Source organism: Vulpes lagopus, chromosome 2, assembly GCF_018345385.1.
Source record: "Vulpes lagopus strain Blue_001 chromosome 2, ASM1834538v1, whole genome shotgun sequence".
Classification (NCBI taxonomy): domain Eukaryota; kingdom Metazoa; phylum Chordata; class Mammalia; order Carnivora; family Canidae; genus Vulpes; species Vulpes lagopus.
The window spans coordinates 135,900,531-135,923,657 of record NC_054825.1 but is presented as its reverse complement, the minus strand read 5'-3'; positions in this window follow the sequence as shown (position 1 = coordinate 135,923,657).

The window sequence follows — 23,127 nt, the reverse complement described above, 5'->3', positions numbered from 1 at the left end:
AGGGCGTGATCCTGGAGTCCTGGGATCGAGTCCCTCGTCAGGCTCCCTGCACGGAGCCTGCTTCTCCCTCTGCCTATGTCTCTGTCTCTCTCTCTCTGTGTCACTATGAATAAATGACTAAAATCTTTTAAAAATTTTGTTAAAAATAAAAAATAAATAATAAATAAAATTCCAGATCTCTGGTTCCCCAGCCTCTGCAAAACACTCTGTACCAATAAGTCTAGGATAAGGCCTAGGAATCTGGATTTTAACACCAACCTCACACCCAATAATTCTGCTTTCTAGCTAGTGCTTTAGGAAACACAGGCTTGACGATTGAATATGACTTGCTCGTGTTTGTGCAAAAGTCTGCACACAGTTTTTGTGACTCTTAACATAAGAAACTATGACATCATCATTGTCAGTAAGAAGCTTTGTTCTTTTTATTTATGTCAGGAAGTCAGCAAGGGTATAATGGATTTAGATCAAATAGTGAAATAATTGGTGGGCATCATAAGAAGTAAACTGACTTAATCCCAGCTATTCGGTACCTACTCTGTTCTGGGCACTGCACCATACACTTTATAACCCTGAGACATGGGTGTTATTGATTTCATTTTAGAGTTGAGGAAACTGCAATTTAAAGGGGTTATGTAACTTGATAACATCGGACAGGTAGTGAGCAGCAGGATCCAGATTTGAATCCTGCTGTGTTTGACTCCAGTGTCCTACCCTTTTATCTGTCCTAGATCAAACCAGAGAGCTTTAGGCTGGGATGATGGTAACTGGACAGGTAGCAAAAGCAGGAGGTGTCAGAGAAGGCAGGGCTAACAGAGAAGGTTTAGAATGACAGAATGAAGAGAGCAACTGGCAGATGGGAAGACAAATCACCTACCTTGAAATTCTGGTGACCACAAGGGGTCAAAAGGAACATCTCTCCAAGGTAGCTTTCTTAAGGTTCTGGTTTTACTTTCTGATGAACAGCATAAAGAACAACCAATCTATAAGGTGAGAATCACTGCACCTGTTTTTATGGATGAGGAATCTGAGGATCAGGGCATTGCAGCTATTAATTGAGTCATATAATTAGTTAATAAAAGATTGGGGATTACAATCCAAGGCTGTCTGGTCTTAGAGCCCATTCTTTCCAATTCACAATATTCTTTCCCTAACAGAATCCAAATTAGCATTTTCCAAACTGGCTTTATTCTGTGAGATTAACAGGAGATAAGATTAGGGAAGATTTTTAATAAATTTTGGTGGAGGTGGTAAATTAGAGGCAGAAGTCAGAAAGTCTATGGAATTGAGAAAGTGAAAGAACGGGGATTTGGGGAAATGGGCTTTGTGCTAGTGAAGGAAAAGAAGAGAGAAGATAGAAATGTACCAGGCAAGGAGAAGATAAGGGAAACCAAAGCAATATGAAGAGGGAAATAAAGATACTTTGTTATTTTTTGCTTTATTAATACCATCATTCTTATACATCAGAAGATTTTTAAAAGCATGGCAGAAAGATTTTGGAAGATATAGTGATAAAACGTGCTTATTCAAATATATGTATTTGTAATAAAAGCACAACCACATTTCCATGGTCCTTTTGTATACTATAGGTAGTATAAAAACAACAAACCAGATGATGGGGCACCTGTGTGGGTGTGTGCCTGTTGGGGGGTGGATGAGGCTCTTTGTGGGTTGTATCTACATATCAGTATGGATGTAGGAAGTAAAAGCTGAATTGAGAAAAATCATCATATTGAAATTATACCTAATTTGTGTGAGTTAATAATGGGGACATAGAGCTGTATTTATTCTAGTTCTTAGAAGCTAGAAAACAAGTTCTTTATTATGAAATAATTACTTTCTCAAGTCAGGAAGATAATAGTATAGTAATTTGATGTGTGGATGATTTCCTGATATTCAAAAATCAAATCCGAGGGAATTTCCAAACCCAAATATAGATTATGCTTGGCTTTCATACTGCTTAAATGGTTTGTAACCATGTTCTCTAACTAGAATTTAAAAATCAAAAGGTGACTATAAGGGGATCTTCAGAGGCAGGATCAAATGTGATTTTTTTCCCTGCACATCTTTGTTTTCTGATTGTTCTGCAATTAACATAGATTAGTACACTAATTAAAAGAGATAATTGTTGCTGCCAAGTGTCAAATTCCTAACAAGACCAATTCATTGGAAAATATGTTGATTGCAGATAAGACCAAGTTTTCAGATAAAGATGGTAATTTTAATTCTATTTTGATCTGAGGTCAGCTTATAAGGACCTCTGTAACTTTCATTTTGTTGAGCTTCAGCACCAATAAGGCAAACTGAAATGTACTGTCTCTTCTGCTATTATATGACATCTGAAATTGAGGAAGGGGAGAAATGGGGCTCCCTTAACTCTTCTTGGACTTTTAACAGAATCACCTTTATTTGACCTTAATTGACTTTATTTATTAAATTTCATTAATTAAACTTTATTTGACATACAATGAAAGTCACAAGTTTAAAATGTACAATTTAAGAAGTTGTGACTTAAGGTAATTAAAAAAAATGAATTAAGCCAAATTTGTCCTCATATCCTACTTCCATGTACTGCTCCCTATGCTGTATACACTGTAAAATAACATATTAGATTGTGGGTAAACTGCATATGTGGAGATGAGTCCCCAAAATAACCACTGTTGATAAACATGTTCCTATAAGATGAGGATTCTAAATTCCGAAACACTGATTTACAGAAATATTTTTAACACATCTTGTTTGTGGAGGTAAAAATTAAGTTTCTACCATTTGCCTATGTTGACCACCATCCTAACTAATATTATTAGTCTTCTCTCTTATTCTGAGTATTATGTATATTCTTATATATTTCCCTATATCAAACTCCCATGAAAGCCAAATCACCTCCTGCAGGATTGTTGGTGATACTGTGACCCTGCAAGGAAGCGGTTCTAGAAAGTGCCTCATTTCTCATCTAATGAGAGCGGGGGGGGGGGGGGGGGGACGGCGGGGGGGCTGATGTCTGAATTGTAGATGCAAATTTACAGTGAGGTTTCTACTTCTCTGCCCAACCATTTGGCTTCTTGGAGCTTTGCTGCCTCTCTACTTTACTTCCCTACTGCTACCTCCCACTTGGAGGCATCCTCTTCTTTTCTAACTCAGAATCTAAAAACTGCACCGATATAGTGAATTTTCTAGGCAGAGCTACAGCAGGGTTTTCCTCTTTGAAGTCCACTTTGCATTATCTCTGTTGGGAAAAAGGAGAAACCTGCAGGGACATCCAAAGGTCAGAGTGAGAAATACACACATGGTTGCTCAGGCACCTGAGTACAGGTGCTCTCACCCTCCCTTCCTATGGGCACCTTTCTGCCTTACTATCACCCACCTGCCTTAAGATTAAAATTAAATAATAATTAGAATTATCCATTATTATTTTACTTAAAAATGTAAGACTTTAAACCTACAAGTGCTTTAGTGCTAACAAATGGTGCTTCTTAAAACAAACAAGAAATAAAAGAATGTCTAAAAATTGATTCTATAACCATAACTCAAATGATAGAACTGGTAAGTCAGTCTGATACTGACCTTGCTTCTCTTTTCACAGATCTTTCTTTGAAATTGCCAAATCCTGCAATGAGTTAAAACTTAGTGAGCTTCTGAATGAAATTTTTAAAGCTTTTTTCAGACACTTTATATCAGTCACATGTATATGTATACATGTGTGGATATATACTTATATGCACACACACATATATATGTAGGTATATACGCACCACATATCTATATACCTAGTGTGGGTATATATGGATATTTATTTGAACTCCCAAGAAGCTAAAGGCTAAAAATGGCTTCAGTGGCAGACTGATTAAAATTTGAATTAATTTTATTTTGCCCGATAAGTTTCCTTATCCCCATTCCAAGCTGGCAGCGAAATTGTCATCCTGCAGCTCTGTTTCACAATCTGAAACCTCTTCCCTTGTCTGTGTCTATGAGTGCACAGACATTCAAGAGCACTCACAAGTGTAACTTCAAGTTTGCCTCTGAGTGCACAGTCCTGAAATCTTAATATGCTACTTTTTTCCCTCCATAAACAATACAAAGAAGTTGACAGGTCTGAAAGGGGCTTATGTGAAAAGATAATTAAGAGCTTTAGAGAGTGTCAAGAGTCAATAGCTCAGCACTGTCAGCACGGCGGAGTGTTACAGGCTATAATTAGATGGCATGGAGGTGGAAGGCATGTTTGGCAGTTGATTCCCGCACGATCTCCAGCAGAAAAACAAAGAGCAGCCTCCACGAGATACCAGGCGAAGCGGAGAACAAAGGTACTGGAGTCAGACCTTTCAAGCGTCTCTGTTTTCCCAGGGCGCATCATTTGGTAAAGAGCATCTTTCCCTTTTGATTGGCATCTGCATGGGACGTTTGGCTGGTGCTCATCATCCCCACAATCCTCTTGGCTTTGGGCGATGGACATCCTGGTGGTTCTGAGAATTAGACGCCACTTCTGTAGGGCCTGTGCACCCAGCCCGCCCTACATGCCTGTACTGACTGCGGGTTCTAGAAAGTTCCAAGTGATTTGAGGCAGAGCTAGTTGATTCATGATGAGAAGCAGCTCTGGAAAAGTCTGCAAGAGTTTCTCCATAAGAGGAGATGAAAAGTCAAAAGGCATTACAGGACTGGAGAAAGAAGCTCTGAACAACTCTGAATGGAAAGAAGATTATGAGGAACAGCCAAGCATACGAGGCAAAAAGTTTATAAACAAGGAAAAATCTGTCAAATATGTGTTTAAAAGTACAATATTCTGGGGACGCCTAGGTGGCTCAGTGGTTGAGCGTCTGCCTTTGGCCCAGGGCGATCCTGGAGTCCCGGGATCGAGTCCCACATCAGGCTTCCTACATGGAGCCCACTTCTCCCTCTATGTCTCTGCCTCCCTCTCTCTGTGTCTCTCATGAATAAATAAATAAAATCTTTTAAAAAAAAAGTACAATATTCTGATTTCCACATTATGATTATCTCAATGACTTAAAAATGTACATATATGTACATAAAATTCTTCACAGGTTTGTGTTTTAGAGCTTTTATTTGCTTGGTGTTTTAGGTGTACTCAGCCTATTTGCTCTCTCAGTGTGTTTTTCAGTTGAGAGCAACATACACCTTGATTTTAACGGAAAGGCTCCACTTCCATCATGTTAAAAGATAAACTGAGGCATATTAAAATTTTTATGAGTTTACTTGAGCAAAAATCAATTCAAGTGGGGCAGCATTCAATCTAGCAGAAAGAAAAGAGCTCTGAGGAATTGTACAAAATGAAAGACTTTTAAGGGCAGAAAAGAAAAGAATGAGAACAACGAAGTTATACTAGGTAAAAAAGCGGGTTGGTTATTGCAAGGTTACTTTCCTTTAGGGGTTGGCAGATGACCTTTAGGCAGATGGCCTAACTAGTGTTGATCAACTGATTCTTAATTGACTGGTTTATGATTCCTTTTCTGGGAAACTAAAACTGTAATTAAGCTAAGTCTCGGTTTGGTGACCCTGGGCTTAGCATAAGTGACTCCATTTTGGGCCTGTTGCCCTGTTTTCAACAATAGATGCCAAAGCACCATCCATGTTATTGAGCTAAACTGCAAATTTTTAGGTAAACATTCCTGGCCAAAACTGATCTTAAAAGTTTCTTGTTTTACAGAAGTTGTAATTAAACAACATAATTTAATCAAAAATACTGAATTCTAATCAATACTGTTTAGGTAAAACATGTGACTATAATGACATAAATTGAATAAACACAATGTCAGAAAACATTACACAAAGTTGGCTTGAAATCAGCCTGATTTAAAACATAACTATTTTTAAAAAATGGTTGAAATATGTATTTCTTACCTCTAAGAAACTGTGATCAAGGAATCATCCCACGCAGACCTGCTAATTTTTTAACATTTTCTTTAAATCTTAGAATACAGTTAGAGTAAAAAGTTATGAAATGCTGTAGGTGTGGTTGAAGTCTTCATCCATCTTGTTCCCTTCTCCTGCTCCAGAGGTAGTACTTTCATAAATTTTGAATAATTTACAGACATTTTTATCTGTATATCTGGACAGTAATAGAGTATTGCTATTGTGTTACTGTGTTTTGAAAGTTCATAAACAGTGTAAAAAAATCTGCCATTCTATAATTTGTCATTTTAAAATTCAATGCTTTATTTTTTTTTTTTTGAGTTCTATCCATGTTGATATGTACTGGGTTTATTTTTTGAACTGTTATATATTATTCCATTTTAGCCTGGAAAGGTAATTTGGGCTGGACCGTGCTGATCCTCAGCTGCCATACTAGAGACTGCAGACTATCTGTGGTGACAAGTATAAGAGAAACCAGAGGATGATAGGATGTTTCTAAGCATTAAATGGCAGGATAAAATAGATCTGAGTATCAAAAAAATGAGTGTGGAAATAATAATGAAAATAGACTGGAGGGAGAGGGCTTGTGGGACCCCAAGCCGAGACCAGGGTTCTAAGGGTAATATAACAACTGTAATGAGATACAATGAGGTTCTGAGCCAGCTATCTGTCCAGAGCCTTCTAGAAGGGAGTTAGAACATTTTGCTCTAAAGTAACTCATCTTGATCTGATTATAGTCTGAGTTTGGCTATCATATCACACTTATTAATAAATTTTAATTAGAGAAAGTGAGGAAAGAGTAACCAATGGCAAACAGCCTTATGAGATAGGTGCAAAACTTAACACACCTCTTTTCAAGCCTGATTGGGAGCAGGAGATAGGGTGACAAAAGCTGGTATATGCTATTCACTTGTAATGGGTTTGCTTCCTTCCTAAATGTGCCCGAATTTGTCTTCATCCCCTTACCCTTTTCTGCAGAACTATGTAAAAAACCTGTTGGATACTCAGGCGAGTTGAGGAGAAATCTGCATGATCTGGAGTCACTGACTCTTAAAGTTAGCTTCAGAAAGGACCCCATCACCTGGACTTGAGGACAGTGTGACTAGTGAAATTCTGCAGGCTTTGAGTGGCTCTTCATTTCCAGAAGTCTGATTAAAAATGGCTGAGAATCATTGATAAAATTCATCATTTCAGAAAAGCAACCCAACTGTAATGATAAACAATGGAAAACTATATAAGAAAGTGATACAATATTCAACTTCAACAGACTTGAGTTCAGGTTTTGTTCGTTGATCACATCTATGTACATCATCTGACTATGTTTCTTCTCTTTTTCCCACGGGGAGCCAAAAAAGCCCAAAGTGCTCCATCAACATGGATAATTGGCCCAAATGGGTATAGTTAATATTCTACCAATATGTGCTGCAACTCTATTTCATGCAGACATATATACACGAATGTTCATTCAGGTTTTGTTTTTTACAAGAGAAAAGTTGGAGACTAAATGTTAATCAAGAGTGGGCTATGATTTTATCGCACAGGGTTATTAAACTCTGAATTGTGGTCTTCACCTGGGGTCCCACAACAACCTCTCCCACCAGTCTACTTTCCTTACTATCTCCACACTCATTCTTCTGATACTTGTTCTTACTTCTGTAATTAGTGTTCTTCTTTGACACTCATGCCCTTGTCTTTCACAGCTGTTTGCTTTTGCTGTAACTGTTGCTAAAAATCCCCAAATGACAACACCTTGATGAAATCTTGGTCGATGGTTTGTATCTTCCTTACTTGAACTCTAGTAACACCTTGTAGTTGCTTACTCTGCATGAGCTATTACTCGCAGTTATTAGCATTGATGCATGAATCTAAGTCCTTCAGAAAAATCTAAACTTTCAGAAGTCAAGGAAAATATCTCTTTCCTTATCAGAGCTCCCCAGTATACTGTCATGCATGTAGTAGGTATCTATTTAATACAGCAGAAGCTGGATGAGAAAAGGAGTCTCATCTCACTTATCATCCCTTTACCTCGTGTTTTTAGAATAGCACTTGGCATATAAACGCTCATAAATATTTTGTATTATATCAAGGACAGGTAAATTATGGTCTGTGGGCCAAATCCAGCTCCACACTTGTTTTGATAGAGATTTATTGGAACACAACCATGCCCACACCTTTACATATTGTTTATGGATGCTTTCTCTACAACAGCAAAGTTAACTAGTCTCAATAGATACTGAATGGCCCACAAAGCCTGAAATATTTACCATCTGGCCTTTTATAGAAAAAAGTTCACTGACTGAATAAATGAAAATGGGCTGTGCACTAGGGAGATGCAAGACCAGAAAGCAGCACAAAAGTTTCCTAAAAATATTGAATTTAATTATTACTCTGATTTGTCACTTCAAGGGATTGGCCTGCCCTCTATTTCCATCCATGTGAAGATAGGCACATATGCATTTGTCATCAGCTTTCGTGTCATTATCTGCTGGTGAGTGATTAAAGATGGCTGAGACTGATATTTGGTAGACACACACGCAGATATACATATATATGTGTATTGTATATATATTTGTTAATTGTAGGCATCATTTTGGAAAATGCTCAGAAGCAAACATAAAAATTATCAAATCCTAATCACACAGCCCAGTGTTTTAAAAATCACATGGATCATTTTATCCTGATTGATTTTCAGAGTTCAGTCAAGAAATTTCAGGTTTGTATACATATATTCATTACTAACTGAACAACCAAGAATGACCTGCATATAACTGCATGGTGACAACATTATAATTCCATTAGAAACAGTGATACTTATTACGTGCTAACTTGTGTTTATCCTGAAACTCCATCACCTGATGAATATGCAATTAACCTACTTATTACCACAGAAAACACCTCCTTAGAAATACAACACATCCACATAATTTTTAATCTGGTCTTCAAAGGCTTTCTGTGGGAGAAAATAACTTTTTCCCAATAAGATATATTATTGGAAACACAACTGTATGTAGCCAATTCACTACATCATCTGATTTATTTTAATTAGAGGTTAGCTGCTGAATGTGATTACAGTTATAATTATTACAATACCAGTCATCCACATTTCCATTAGTATTCCACTTGATAGTTAGCAATAAGCAGAAATAAAATATTAGGACTTTTAAGAGAAGAGATTACCAATTAGTACAATTCTCCACTGGCACAAGATAATTATTAATTATGATCATCATGGTAATTATTCACCGAGTTAAATTTCACGGGGCTACCTGTGTGCAGATTCTCTCTGCACCACATTCTGACATCAGCAGCCTTCTTATCTGCTCTGGAAATCCTGAAGCAATATATGTATTAAACACACAGTTGACTGCACACCAAATGGAAAGGCAGCTGTGGAGGCACACGATGGATCTCCATTTCATTAAAGGATCCCTTCTCTTTGGAGGGCATTGGGAGAGGAATATGTAATAACACAGACCTTAAAAAAGGTACCTCTGTTCACATACATGTAGGTTGATCACACTGGATACAACTGAACCCAAACTAGCCCTACCAGTAGCAGCTCTTTCATTCTCCTCCTGAAACTGCCATTTATATCCACGCCAACACTATTTATGGTAAAGAGAACAAACAAAGGCCATTTGAGGATGATTGATCACTCAAGGATAAGTTGGAAAAATATCTACAGGCATTGTGGCTTTCAACCTGCATCCACTTCACTGCTGCAGTGCTAAAATATAAAGCCATTACTTGGCAGTATGTACATTTTTCTATGTAAATGCCTTTATTCAAAACCACTGTATTCCCCTTAAGGTTCTCTACTTGATGTGAGAGAAGTTTAAGAAGGTATAAAGGAAATACCAAATGGGAGTCAGGAAGAAAGACACTTTGCTGGAGTGGACATGCCAGACTAGGATTCAGATGAGAGTCAATACTAGTCTTGGTCCTGAACTTCCATGGTTACTCTTGAGGCAAGTTATTGGACCTCTCAGAGCCTTGGGTTCTTTATTTGCACCTGGAGACAATATCTCTTCTGCCTTACTGGGAGGCTGTTGGTAGAGTCAAAGAGGTTGTACATGAGATCGTATTTATGAGCTATAAACTGTTAGACAAATATCAGGCAAGTTTAAATAATTCAAAGAAATCACATTTAACTAGACTTCTGGATGTGTCTTAAAAAACAATTTGACTGTTACTTATTACCAAGTTATGCTGTTACTGAGTAGACAGAGGGGAAAAGACTGGAGTTGCCAGAAATGGAATTTAGGTAAGAAATTAGAGTTTCTTAAATCTCTGGATTGGGAAATCCTGAAATAAATTATAAAGCAAGGTTTTCTTATCTCACTTTTTGTATGTTTAAAAAGAAAATGTGGAGAGTTGATGTTTTGGAAATGAAGAGTAGACTGGTTGGGACAGGGGCGTGGCTGATGGAACAGAGCAACCTCAGACTCTTTGATAAACAAAGTCACGTGCCGGTGCTATCAGAGTGCACTTTGCTGTGGTTGCCTCTGTAGTAACTGCACCAATCAACTCTTGCTGACTGTAAATGGGGAAAAATAAAGTAAATTCCAAATGACTTTTATTCATTGCCGTTCATGTTTGCTGCCAATGTTTGCTTCCATGCTTGAAAACATGAGCAAAGATTTGTCTTTGGGAAGAGCTCTATTTCTCATGTTTAAATAGCTGCTGCCCTAAAGGGGATTGAAAAGAGGTAGGGGACAGCCAGTATCTGATGGCCAGAGGGACGGCACATTATGCCCAATAAAACAAAAAATGTCTAGACTAAAAAGAAAGCAACTAACGTGAAATGTATTACTGCTTACCTGCATTTCTTGAATTGGATCAGAAACAAAGAAAGACAGATATGGCTCAAATTGCCTTTGGGCATTTATCATTTTAAGTGTTTGGAGAGCCCAGGTTATGTAAATATCAGTGCTAGTAAAGATTTATGGATGTAACAATCATTTTCTTGTTAATTTAATTCTGTTACAATTTTTAAAAACTACACATCTTCTATTCTAGGCCAAATTTCTGAAATATCTGTCAGGAAGAAACTGCTATAATATGTGAATTTTTTGCCCTATGAACTGATTATTTTTAGCAGCTTTTATGAGCATAATAACAGTAATTTTAGCAGCTAATTTACCTAAAATCATTTTATTCCAAAACCTGAAAGCCCCCAAATTAAAAGGTTCTCTTTGTCTAAAAAGTTTAACCAAAATAAATGTTTCTAGTTAGTTTTAAGAGGAAAAATTAGGGTTTCTTAATGCTCAAATATTTAGTAAGTTCTCAAGGAAGTGTAGGGGGAAGCAATCTGCCTGTCATTGGAGAGAAAAAAAATTAAAGAGCAGGATTTTTAAATTGTACCTCTTGACACCAATAAATAACAAGAGAGAGCTAGTACCATTCTTTAACATGTGTGCGTACAATACAATAAGCAAATCTGACTCATCTGCCAGCCTGATTGCTTTGTTTAGAATTCCACTGTCAGAGGTAAAGTGGGGGGTGAGGGGATTTATGTAAATTAGGCCCTTCCAAGCTGGAAGAAAGTTGGATTACTTTAAAAAAAAATCTCCTAGTTTAGAAAGTTAAAAGTGTTTTTGTTCCCACATCAGTTCTGAATAAGAGTGATTTTTAAGTTCTCAGAATCAGGTTAAAAATATGATCTGGAACCCACAGCTATGGATTTTCACAGATTTTTTCCAAGCTTTGAAGGTAACTGATCCCTATCTTCCTGCCTTTCTGGTCTTATTCCCTGTGAGTGTTGGGATGAGAGAGAGGGAGAGGAGTGAGCTGGGGGAGGAAGAGTGGATTTCTGGGTGAGATATTTAGTCCTGGATTCTGTATGAGCTGAGTGTAATCAATCAGATTAATCTAAGAAGTAACAGCTCTTGGCCTGAAGGTTATATAAAGTGACAGCAGCTCAATTTGTTTATGTTCAATCAGAATTTATAGAAAGGTAACAATATAGACCATCTGAACCCTGGAAACCTCTATCTAGTACCCTAACATTTTGAGCACTCTTTGGTTTGTTTAAGAGGGCAGTAGAGGCTGGTACCTGATTCTCAGACCCTGTGAAAGCTGACCCTGGGTATTTCACATTCTAGCAGTCTACATACAATGCTGAATTCAAGTTACTTAGAGAATTCTAAGTGCTCTATTAACACTTTGTGGAGACAGGAATGTTGCAGATTTGACCACAAAATAGGAAATAATAAATTCAAATGCTCTTCGGAGGAAGTTTGGTTTTAGACAATGGCTGGAGCCTGATGGTGTGAAGATGGGGTCCTTTCATGTGACACTAGCACCATCCCTTCCCAGCTCCAGTCTAATCCCAACCAGCCTTGGGTTGACCAGCTATGGGGCTTAGAAGTTTTGTGAGAATGCTCTAGTCCTCATAGCAAGTGAAAGAGAGGACAAGAAGGGGAGATAACAGTTCTGAAGAATTGCATTCCCCTCTGGAACAGTGGCCAGCTGAGATGCTAGCAACAGAGCTTTGGGCCTGTGGTTCTCAGGATTTGTGGAGAACAAGGGTGGTGTCTGTCTGCTTGGGGTTCTAGGAATACTTACTTGGCTGATCTCTTTCATCCTAGAGAAGTAAAGAGACATGTGGGTTCATAGCCTCTGTCAGAGGTGGAACATGTCAGTCTTTGTCCCTAAGGAGACCAGGAACTAGATAGGCTTGTGGGCTTCATGACTTCTCAGATGGTGCTCTATGGGCCTACAGATGTAAATATCTCGCAGCATTCACATGTGCCGCCGCGCAAAGTACTAACAGCCTGAGTGAATTTCTGTAATAATGAGATACCATATTGTTAAATATTTTATTATTTTTTAACATGACTTATTGTCATTTTATTATTTTTTAAATGGAGGAGTGGAATTCAGCCAGGCTATGCACTGGATCCTCTATCTAAAGATTTTATCTATTTATTTGACAGAGAGAGAGAGAGAGAGAGAGAGAGAGCACAAGTAGGGGCAGAGGGAGAACCAGACTCTCTGCTGAGCAGGGAGCCCAAAGTGGGGCTCAATCCCAGGACCCTGGGATTGTGACCTGACCTGAAGGCAGAAGCTTAACCAGTTGAACCACCCACGTGCCCTGAATCCTCTATCTAGATGGCTAATTCAACATCAGTTAACATTTTTCAGCTGGATCCTCACAAGAGCCAACTTTGAGCAGAGAATTAGAGACAGTACTGGGTAAGACAAAACAACTTCCCAAAAGAATGTTAAATTGAGGGACGATAGTTTTTTAGCTGGCTGTAAAAGATTGATGTGTCATTGGTGCCATGACTGTGGAGGCAATGACCCAAATGAAACTCATTTTGAAATGGAAAATGTATCTGCTATTTGAACTAAAAAAGCACCATCACCTCTCTTACACCGTGTTGTAGCTATTTTTCTGCATATGTTGTTTAAATTATTTCATTTTCACTAATTTTTGAGCAGTAGTGGGATTAGGTACAGGTTCTACATTTTGTACATTTGTATTGGCTGGTCAGTTTTAATCAATCTAAAAGTGCTTAGAGCAAAATTTAAAAAAAATTATGAAAATTATAAAATAGGTTTCTTCCCACTTTTACTTGTTTCATAATTATGAAACAATATTTGATGAATATTTCACAAATGTTAAACAACATTGCTCAATAGGTTTGAATAGACATTTACAAGTAATTTTTGTGAGTGAAAATGTTTCAAAAATCTCTGCCCCATAAAGAGTAAGATTAGCTTTATTTGAAATAATGTGACTCAAAGACACCCCACCCTCATTTTCTGTCATATTCCAATATATCCACTGGACCTGTCATTTTAATGACCAAATCTCAAAATGTGTTCTTTCAAAGACTCCTCTTAGAAGCAGGTGTGGCCCTGAAGTGAATTAAGCTTAGGGGAGTGGTCTGCTCTTAATGACAATAAGAATAGCCACAAAAATAAATGATCTATCATATGGACTCTTCTAGTACCAATCTATGAGGAAAGTCCATTCTATCTTTTTTATTCATTATACCAGACATTATTAGACACAATAAACAATATTAGAAAGACTTATACAATAAATTGAGAATTTTTAGGTGGATGATGATCAAGTATAAGAACATTTAAAAAAATGCTATTTGGTCCATTGTGTTCTCATTATGTTTCAGTTCCCAGAATCCTCCAAATAAGATTTAATTCTCCTTTCTAGATAATATATGAGTTTATATTTTTAAAATACCTATTTTCCCCTTCCTTTCCAATGTTTTTGATATTTTGATATTCTGTTCCATTTTTGATGCTATTTGTATGCATGTATTATTTACTGTAATCATGTCATATCATTCTTGATAACAGACTGGGTGTAAACCATAAATAACCTGTCTTAGCAAAGTCTTCAGGTAGTTTATGAAATTCGCGCTGGTGAAGAGAACACTAAAGAAGTAAATTTCCATGAGTGATTTTTCTTTGTATAATTTAAAAGCTCTCTGCCAAGATTATTGAAACATATGCTCCCAAATTTTAGTACAACATTAAAACACGAGCTATATAGAAATGAATAGGTAAGTTTCCTTATTTTATAAGTTCAACTTGCCAACTTACAGTATAACATGCAGTGCTTATCTCATCATATTAGGCTTCTGATAGAGCAGTTCAGAATGGTAGATGACAGAAAGCCAGGTCTTCACCTTGGGGGAAATATCTGTGCTTAGCAATACATCAGTAAACTATTTTAAGACTTTAAGCTCCAGGGAGACCTCCAACCAGGTTGGATTTCAGGAACTCAAATTCCAATGATGTGTAGCATTGTGACCCATCTAAAAATGTCTCTTGAAAAAATGTGCAGTCTTTATGATATCAGAATATGTTTTGTATGTACCACCACTAATGTCCTATTTGGTAAACATCCTAACTTATATACCAGCTTCTTTCACCTTTTTACACCTTATCTATTGCAGTCCTCCAGAATGCATGCTTGAAGACCACTAAATCTCCTAGCACCACACAACAATAAAGGATAAATGGCAGATCCCCTCTGGAGATAAATAAATCATATAATTGGAAAATGCATGGCTTGTATGAGAAGGAACATGCCACTTCCCAGATGACTTGTACACACATGTATTTGTGGGGCAAGGGTGCATACACTAAAGCAGGGCAGGCTCCTCCCATTAACGGATCCCAGAAAGCTCGGGGAGGCCATGGGGCCAGACGCTTATGGGAGGGCTGTTCAGTCTTTCACTTTAAAACTACTTAACCAGCTGGCATCTGAGCTCTAGTTTCACTGTGGAAATTTGACCTCAGGCAAATATTAAACTCATATGCTTCAGCTCCCCACAATTATTTAAATCATATCACTTGTATTGGTTGCAGTGGGAGGGAAAAATTTCTCTGACAAAAATTCTCATCTCTTCCTCCTACAGATGTGGCCAAAAATACTGTGGATCTTCACTACTGACATGTTCCTCAGCTCTGGTGTCTAGACTAATGTTTCTTAATGTTTCATTTGCAAATGAGCTGCTAGGGATCTTTGTTAGTGCTGAGACTTGCATTCAGGATATCTGATTGTGGCCTGGGATTCTGCATTTCTGGCAAGCTCCCAGGTGACGCCAGTGTTGCTCATCTGTGCACTGTACTTCAGGTACCAATTGTCTAGATTAGAGTCCATTATAAATGTTGTCTGTGGTCGCTTTGAGATTTTCCATATAAAGTATTTTGGAACCGGTCTAAAGCTTTCAGCAGATTTAATTCCATGTGATAACGTAACAGTATGAAAATGTAGAATTTGATGAGCAGTGGGAGTACTTCAGTTTTAATAGAACTCACCTGTGATGTGACAAGGATGTGCAAGAATGGGTTTTAAGGCCCCTAAACTTCAAAATAATTTGAATCCATGACTCTAGTCCATGTACTATAGGTGTAAAGATAAATACATTTTTTCCTTCCCCCAAATTTTAGCTCTCTGGCTCACTGTCAGCCTCCCCAATGCTATCTTTGTCATCAATCCAGCTGATTTTCCTAATCCACCTAATCCCAGCTCCTTGACTCCCGTGTTGACGCTGACTTCCATTCTGTGTCAGCCTCCTTCCTCCACCATCTCAGGTTCAATCATCTTCTTCTCTGACCACTGCCTCCCAATTCCTACTGCACGACACTAGTCCACTCGTGCCAAATCCTGCAGTCTCAGGTAACCTATCCTGCATTTTCCCATCTTTCACCTCTTCTTGCTCCCATTTTCCTCTTCGTCAGGTTGAACTCACACTCCCTTATCCCTCTCACATTCATTTTTTTCAGCTTGGCAAAACCACATTGCTTGCCAAGGGTGGATAATGACCCCCCCTCCCCCAATATCCAAGCCCTGATGCCAGCCATCTGCAAATATCATCTTATATGACAAAAGAAGCTTTGCAGACATGATTCAGTGAAAGCTCTCAAGATGAGAAGATCATTCTGTATGGTATGAACAAACCCTGAATGCAAGTGTTTTATGCTCATAAGACAGAAGCAACAAAGATTTAGCACAGAAGGTTGAAGACTATATGTTAATGAAGGCCGAAAGGGATTTGAAGGTGCTAGGTTGCTGGTTTAAAAGATGGGAGGAGGGGCCAGAAGCCAAGGAATGCCTCTCTGGGATCTGGAAAAAGCCAGGAAACAGATTTTCCATTAGTGCCTGCAGAGGGAGAGTGGCCCTGCTGATACCTTGACTTTAATCCAATGAAACTGTCTTCAGACTTCTGGCCTTCAAAACTGTAAGAGAATCATTTTGTGCATTCAAGCCACTAAGTCAGTGACGATTTGTTATCGCAGCCACAGGAAGAGATTACATTGCTTAAGTCATCTCTCTGCCTACACTGTGCTTATACCCGCACAGCTAAACATGGTGAGGGACAGTCACACAACTATGCTGGCCAGTCACACTTTATTGTCTTTTTAAACATTTTTATTTATTTGGCACAGAGAGGGAGAGAGCAAGCACAAGCAGAGGGAAAGGCCAGAGGGAGAGGGAGAAGACTCCCCACTGAGCAGGGAGCCCAATGCTGGGCTCTATCCTAGAATCCTGGGATTGTGACCTGAGCCAAAGGCAGATGCTTGACCAACTGAGCCACTGAAGCTCCCTGACACTATTTTTTTTTTTAATTTTTAATTTTTTGAAAAAAAGATTTACTTATTTATTTTGGACAAAGAGTGAGTGAGCAAGTAGGGGGAGGAATGTAGGGAGAGGGAGAAAATCTTAAGCAAACTCCCTGCAGAGCACAGAGCACAGCATGAGGCTCGATTCCATAACCTTGAAATCTTGACCTGAGCCAAAATCAAGATTTAGAATCTTAACCAACTGAGCCCCCTGGGTCACACTTTAAATGGAGGTCTTTGAGTGAGCTTTCAACTCTGTCCTGAAATCCTACAATCCTACTCATGCCTACTCGTATTCTTTCATTATTTTAGGGGATATTCATACCTCCTTTCTCCTCAACTTTCCACTGCTTCTAGTCTCTTCTTTTAGCTCATGAGCTATTTCACTAGAAACAAAAACAAAAACACAATCAATTAGAAAAAAGTTGAAGACCTTCAGCAAGCTTCTACTACCTTCCAGTGTCTCTGGCCATTCACCAGCTCTCCCCTTGACTATAAATGAACTGTCCTCACTCCAAACTAAGGCCAACACCTTCACTTTAATGCCACATATCATCTCTTCTGCTTATTTTCCCTAAAACAGGGAAAGTTTTTCTCTTTTGACTTGCTTATTTCCAACAACCTGAAAATCTTTCTTCCCATCCCAACGATAGCTCTGTTTATTGCCTTCATTTTAACCATAAAATATATCCAAAAAGTATCCACTCTTGCTATCTTTACTTCTTTCCCCATAGTCTCTTAATCTTACTAAAATGGACTTTTACTCCATCATCCAGTAAAAGTGCTTTTATAAAGGTCATCAGTGATTTTGATAACTGCACACAAAGGTAAACTTTCAATCCTTAGTTAACTTGTCTTACCAGCAACTTTGACGCAAGTAATCACTTCCTACTCTGTCCAGCACTTCCCTCACTAGGCTTTCAGCACAAATACTGCTGTGCTCTTCTATCTCATCAACCTCTCTCCCTGACCTCTTAGCATTGGGCTGTCCCAGAGCAAAATCCTTGGGTCTCACTCCTTGATCAACACTCACCTTATTGATCTTCTCTAGTCTCATAGCTTTAGTACCATCTCTATACTGATGAATCTTAAATTTGTGTATCCATTTTAGAACTTCAATCTCATCCTCAGACTGGTATATTTAACTGCTTGCTCAATATCCCTACTCAGGTATACAACTGACACTTCAAATGTAACATGTCTTATTGAAAGACTTCATCTTGGGCAGCCCAGGTGGCTCAGTGGTTTAGCACTGCCTTTGGCCCAGGGCATGACCCTGCAGTCCCGGGATCAAGTCCTGAGTCAGGTTCCCGGCATGGAGCCTACTTCTCCCTCTGCCTGTGTCTCTGCTTCTCTCTCTCTGTATGTCTCTCATTAATAAATAAATAAAATCTTAAGAAAGAAAGACTTCATCTTTTACAAAAATCTGCTCCTTCTATATTCAGGCCTATCCCAATAGGTAGATGACTCAGTCTGCCCATTTTAGACCAAAAACATGGGAGTCATTCTTAACCCCTCTTTTTTTTCACATTCCACATTCACTGCATCAGCAACTCCATCAGCTCAATCTTCATATTTCTTCCATAGTCTGACCACTTCTTCCCACATTTACTTCTTCTGTGTGTAATCATTACCACCAAGAGATCTCACCTGGATCATGGTTACATTCCCAGCTTCTTCTCATTCCCAAAGTTTACTCCACACATTGACCAGAGTGGTGTACTTAAGAAACTGGTATAGATGATGCCATTCCTCTGCTTGAAGCCCTTGATTTTGACTTTATTGACATCAGTTTAGCCTAACCAGCCTCCTTGCTGTCCCTTGAACACTCTGGGTACACTCATACTTCAGGCTCTATATTCTTTCCTTTATGCTTTTAGTTTTTTTAAGCTTTTCCTCAGATATCCAAGTAATTCACTTTCTTGTGTCTTTCAGAAATACCACTGTCTTAGTGAGTCCTTCTCTAGGTCAATTTAAATGTATATCCTCCCCATCTCCATTTCTATTATTTTTCCAATAGCACTCATCACTCTCAGATAGCCTATATATATGTATATTTTAACATCTTTATTGGTTTATTGTCCCTTTCTGCTTATTAAAACACAAAACTCTTGAGACCAGGGCTGTAATATCCCCCATTGCATAGAACAGTGCCTGAAATACAATTGGCACTCAGTGAATAATTTTTGAGTGGATAACTACATGAATGAATGAACAAATGAGAATGAATGAATGAATGAACAGATAATAAATGAGTGAAAGAAATAAGTTACATCCACTGCCCTCGAAGAAACAGATTGAGTAAATTGATGGATCCCATGAGAGTAGGAGATAAGTCAGAAATGTGTGCTGACTGTGCTCTGGGGTGACAGCAAGGAGGTCAGCTGGTATTTTAGGGATGATACAGCACTTAGATTACATTGAAGAGTTGGGGCTGTTTCATGACAGTCTGCCATTGGCTGTTTTCTGTATTCCCTCTGATGTATGTGAACATGGAAACTTCTTTCCCTTAAGCAATCCAATTCAGGAGTGAACAGAAGATGTACACTAACATTTCATTTTCAGAAATAAGTGGCTTTTGTAAAATTTCAAATATTATTGCCATAAAAAGACCTTCAATTTTTTTCTTTGTGTGTGTGTCTTGGGGTTTTAAAAATGCTGGGCAGTATTGAGAAAAGAAGGCGCCTAAGCTAGCATCTTGGATATTCACTGTCTTCCCCCCGCTCCACTTTTTAATATTGAAAAATTTTGAAACTACAGAAAAGTTGAGAGAAATAGTTCAATCAACAGTCACATTCTCGGGCAGCCCTGGTGGTGCAGCGGTTTAGCGCCGCCTGCAGCCCAGGGTGTAATCCTGGAGAGGCTGGATTGAGTCCCATGTCGGGCTCCCTGCATGGAGCATGCTTCTCCCTCTGCCTGTGTCTCTGCTTCTCTGTGTCTCTATGAATAAGTAAATAAGATCTTAAAAAAAAAGTCACAGTCTCTTTATCTGGATTCATCAACTGTTAATATTTATCCATGTTTGCTTATATATACATTTATCCTTGTTTATACATCTGAGTCTCTGGATGAATTTTTTCCTGAACCAAATGAAAACAGGTGATAAAATATTTCACCCCTACCTATTTCAATATATGTCTGGTAAGGAAAACAAAACGTTTATTAGCCATAATACAATTTTAGTATATAAAAATTATTAATTCAACAATGTCATCTAGTCTTTCAGAATTTCCATTTGTCTGAAATATCATTTATAATCAAAATATAATTTACAGCTACTTATTTCTAATCCAGTGATGAATCAATTTTTACTCATTGCATTAATTGTTATTTGCCTTTAGCCAGTTTTTATCTGGAACATCATTTACCCCACCCTTTTTATTTGTTTCTTTGCAGCATTAACTTTTCCAAAGAGTCCAGGTAAGTTATACTGTGGAGTGTCTGAGATTGTATTTGTTTCCTCATATTTTAGATTCATTTAAATGTTTTTGGTAAGAACACCCTTTGGATCCCCTATGTACTTCTCACTGCTTCACAGAGTACTTCCTTTACTTTGCTTCACAGAGACATAGAACATCATGTGGTCCCATTATTAATGTTGCTAAGTTTTATGTTTACTTTTGTAATTAATAAGTATTCTATGGAATGAGGTTGTCCTTGAAGAAAAAGTATTTCTAGAAAACCTTTCATATCTGTTGGTAATAGTAACCGTAAAATCCTGCAGCCTATAAGTAGTATGATAGCTATGTGAGTTGAAGAATGGGGACACTTCCTGAGGTAGTGTATTTGTGTCCTAGGTTGTTCAACCATTTTATTATTGTAAGAATCTTTATGCTCTAGTCAACCTGGTGGGAATCCAAGCTTTAAGAAAACAATGAGGGCAATCTGAGAGGTGAGACATGATGGTGCCCTTCTGACTTTCAGAGACATCTGTGCTAGATCTCTTGAGTTTAGAATAAAAGCATGACTTATCCATCCATGGGCCAATGAGTGGCTTATGATGGGGTATCATACAAAGTTGCACTTTAATTAAAGCCAACATAGCCAAAGAGTTTAGTGTACAGAAGGAAAAGATTTGGTTTATTTTTTTCCGTTGATGTTAGAAAGATGGATGTTAGGAATTACTCTTCTTAGAAAATACATAACAATATTCTAGGAAGCAAAAGAAATCATCCTTAATAACAGTACTGGGTTTCAGAACCACTAGTGTGCTTGTGTGCTCAGTATCCTTACCATTAAGAAACATGTATGGCATAGGAAAATCTGACTGTGTGACCCGGCAACCTCTGTTTTTTTTTTTTTTTTTAATGATTATTGATTTTGTCCAGAAAACAGAAATAATGATGGTTATATCACAAGGCTGTTGCAAAAATTAAATGAGACAATGTGCTTAGCGAGCATAGCACAGTGTTTGAGTATGTGCTAAGTGCTGAATGAACATGTTTTGCCAATATTACAGTTTTTATTATGTAAAGTACACTCATTTTTATACAAAGCTGTAAAATAGTGAACATGTAATTTTGAGGAGATCTGAATCTTTCCCCTGTTTCAAATACTAGGCGTATGTTTAGTTGTCAGAGAAGTAAATTTGGCATTTTCCTTGCCTTTCCGTGGCTTATTGAATAGGTAATGTCATTTTGAGGCAGAATTTCAAAACAAATTTGCATTATCATTTATCTAATTTACACATGGCCACACACATCATTCTGTGTTCTCATCTTTACTATGAGATTAACAAGGGCTATTTTTATTTTTACACCTGTGGAAATATCAAGAGGACTAATTCTATTTTAGAAAAAATAAGCTACTAAGAGTTCCTAATTTTCTAAACAAATAGAAAATTGCTATTTATTTCTTAGAAAATACAACAAGGAATCAAAAGAAGGTTGGACTGTGCAATTTTAATACCTGTGTTCCAATGAGATTAGTATTTTGGATTCTCTAAATAGTGACTAGCCTTCCAAGAAAAACAGTGTTTAGGGACTCTTGATGGGTTTGGAAATTTGTATTCTAAACAGCTTACAGTAAAAATATGAATCCAGGGTGCATTTTATCTGAATTAGTCTTTTAGAGTGATTGCATGATATGCAGATGAGGGAGATACAGGAAGATATATAGGGCCTGTGGGAGTGTTGATCCAGAGTTAAAGGAAGTGGGTCTTTCTTCTGTTGGACTCATAGAACTGGATAGAACAAAGAAACAAGCATTTCACCTACACCTCCTGTTCCATGCTGTCTTTTGCTAACCGATGCTTAAGACTATCAGTGCTTAAGCATATTAAGATCTAGACATCAATATTGACATCTCAATATTGTTATCTCTACCAGCAAGCAAAAGCCAGATGGCATCACTGATGTGGCTGTACCCAGAACATGTTCAGCCTTATCACCTGAAGTCATCAGAAAGTGTCAGAACTTTGCAGTAGTGATTCTTTGAAGTGAGTCTATTAGGGAAGAAGCATATAGGTTATTCCTACAATCTTGTGAATCAATTGCTTATGAAAATTGATGATGCAATCTGCATGTGTACCTAGTAATACCTAGAAAGTTGTTAGTTTGAGAGCTCCAGAAGCATCCTCTGTCAGTGAGATATTCAAATGAACATTCATGGGGTATTAATATGATTAACAAGGATGATGATTTTTTAAATCAAAAATGTGTTCCTAGCATGTATACTTGCAATTAATGAAGGGAATTTCATGTGTAGGAAATGTTAGGACTTCAGGTTTTATAGCAATCAGGAGCATTATTATGAGTATTTGGGGATTTATAGAAATATGTGTAATGATCACATTTGAAAGTACTTGAGAAATTGTTAAAAGGTGGTGACATAGTGACCCCTAAGGTGGAAAGTAACTTGGAAATTTGAGGTCTAGTTTAAAAATCTGTTTGGTTTTATTAGTGCTAGCTGGTTTGAGGCCTAAGGTTATACAGAAAACTCCTAGCAGGCCAAGTAGTAGAATTTGGCACATTATATCAAGTAGCTTTTTCTATATAACAAATCACTTCAAAGCTTAAACTCTTAAGACAAGGGTGTCCAATTATTTGGTTTGAGATCTGTGGGTCAGTTTAGGCTGGCTTCCATTGGGTAGTTCCTCTGCTCTTGGAGGTGGCTCTTATATCTATGTCAGCTACTGGGTTAGCTGAGCTTGGCTGCCAGGAT